Below are 2167 nucleotides of genomic sequence, written 5' to 3'. Positions count from 1 at the left end.
AACATACGGTACTGTGGTCGGCAAGCCACCTCTCCCTAGATTTGCGGCACTGTGCTGCGGCTGACACGGGGGTTATTTCAATCTTCCTTTTGAATAAACCCTAAGACAAATCTCCGCATGGAGAGGATTGAACAAAGGGAACTTTATTATCATTTACTTTATTGATATGTTACAAGTGTGTGTGTGTGTGTGTGTGTCGGAATGGGGGGGGGGGGGGGTTATTTCTGTATCATTTCTGTATCAGATTTATTTCCCACAGTAGCCAACCATGAGCACGTCATGGCGCGTGGAATTGAATTTGAAACTAATGGCGACGTGAAAAAAATAAGCAGAGAGGTGTCTTTTATGAAAAGTGGCGATGGAGTGTGTGAATGGCTGTGTATTAAATTGTATACACACACATGCAGTGTAGACAGATACACATGATACACACATAAGTAACTGTGAATATCACAGTAAATCATCAGTGGTCGAAATCACCAGGCACAAAAAAAAAACCAACTCTTTAATTAATTCATTTTAAAATGTTGGCTGGGTGAAATTAGTTTGAGGAAACCGTGTTCGAGGTAAAATTTAGTTTGAGGAAGAAATGGAATGACAACAAAGAATAATAAGGAAAAAATTCAGGACATTGGAATGAGTTCGAGGAAACATTGCTGGAGTGTATGTACATGTGAATTCCACATACAGCACATGGACACAAAGAAAAAAAGGAGAGAGAGAGAGAGAGAGAGAGAGAGAGAGAGAGAGAGAGAGAGAGAGAGAAAGAGAGAGAGGAGAAGAAGAGAGGAGAAGAGAGAGAGAGAGGAAAGAGAGAGAGAGGGAGAGAGAAAGAGAGAGAGAGAGAGAGAGAGAGAGGAGAGAGAGAGAGAGAGAGAGGAGAGAGAGAGAGAGAGAGAGAGAGGAGAGAGAGAGAGAGAGTGGGAGAGAGAGGAGAGAGAGAGGAGAGAGTAGAGAGAGAGAGAGAAGAGAGAGAGAGAGAGGGAAGAGAGAGAAAAGGAGAGAGAGAGAGAGAGAGAGGAGAGAGAGAGAGAGAGAGAGAGGAGAGAGAGAGAGAGAGAGAAATTCCATCACATGCACACTTACCAAAGATAAAATTGAGATGATTACATAAATATTAAAAATAATAAACCAGAATATATTTTGTCGTTTGTAGGATTTCATAATATCTAAAAGAAACATACTCATAATGAACACATAGAAATGTTGCTGACACTTTAATATGAGTCTAAAGAGAAAAGTATCTTTGAGGATTTGGCCAGATGTCTACAAAACACAACTGAAAATGTTCTTATGCCCTGGCACTGGTTGCTAGGACAAAACCTGAACGAGTCTGGAGTTGACAGAGCCCTCCTCGGGTTGCTAGTTTTTTTCTGAACTCCTCAACCACCAATCAGGGGGTTCGAACCATCGCTATATAAAGCGATGAGCGAGGAGTCAGAGAGAGTTTTTCCTTGAGTTGTCTCGACTGGACACGACACCGCCTATCAGCAGTTGTGTTTTATTTTATTTTATATTTATATGGGCTGTGGTGTTCTTAATTCATGGATGGAAGGAGAGAGACAAGCAGGATGAATGGATAAGTAGAGCTGTGTCATTCCTATTTGTGTTGTAGATGTAAAGCTAAGTTCTGTGATCAATGTATCGTAATTGTTAATCCAGATTTCCTTTCCTTCATTATTATAATCTCTCTATCAGGGTCATTAAGTGAAGTACGGCCTTCTTCTACCTTCTCTATTTTCTCTTCCAGGCTAGGCTCAGTGCATCGGCCTGATCTGCAGGGGGAACTCATCAACGAGTTCCCTCTGTCTTCTATCTTCCTCTGAGTCTTTTCGTTATGTTGATGTTTGGGGCTATCTGGCTCTACGACTATCCAGGAGGAACCCGATTTGTCACAATGTACAGATTGTTATTCCATGACTAGAATGAACTAGGACAAAAAACTGTCTGGCCACTTTTCATAGCTTAGTCGGCATTTGGTCTAAGGTGATTTCCAGAATGGTACTAAACAAATATGAGCAACAAAAGGACAGATAATATATGTACATGTGAATTCCACACACAGTCACACATACATACACATGGACATACACAGAGAGAGAGAGAGAGAGTGAGAGAGGGAGAGAGAGAGAGAATTCCATCACGTACACACTTACCAAAGATATAA

General features: G+C 41.2%; 1 protein-coding gene across 3 annotated transcripts in view; it reads right to left on the bottom strand.

Moving 5' to 3' along the window:
* Positions 1-1069: 1069 nt before the first annotated feature.
* The window catches only part of LOC144962262 (uncharacterized), a 10391-nt gene continuing 9293 nt past the window's right edge, over positions 1070-2167 (bottom strand). For all 3 annotated transcript variants that reach the window (XM_078895165.1, XM_078895163.1, XM_078895164.1), the window contains one exon: positions 1070-2167. This exon is cut by the window's right edge and continues 244 nt beyond it. The gene's annotated coding sequence lies outside the window, so the exon portion shown is untranslated.

Source organism: Berghia stephanieae, unplaced genomic scaffold (genome assembly GCF_034508935.2).
Source record: "Berghia stephanieae isolate SIO BIC M18660-M18661 unplaced genomic scaffold, UCSD_Bste_1.3 scaffold749, whole genome shotgun sequence".
NCBI lineage: Eukaryota > Metazoa > Mollusca > Gastropoda > Nudibranchia > Aeolidiidae > Berghia > Berghia stephanieae.
The sequence above is the reverse complement of the archived record's forward strand: the minus strand, read 5'-3'. Positions and strand labels throughout refer to the sequence as shown.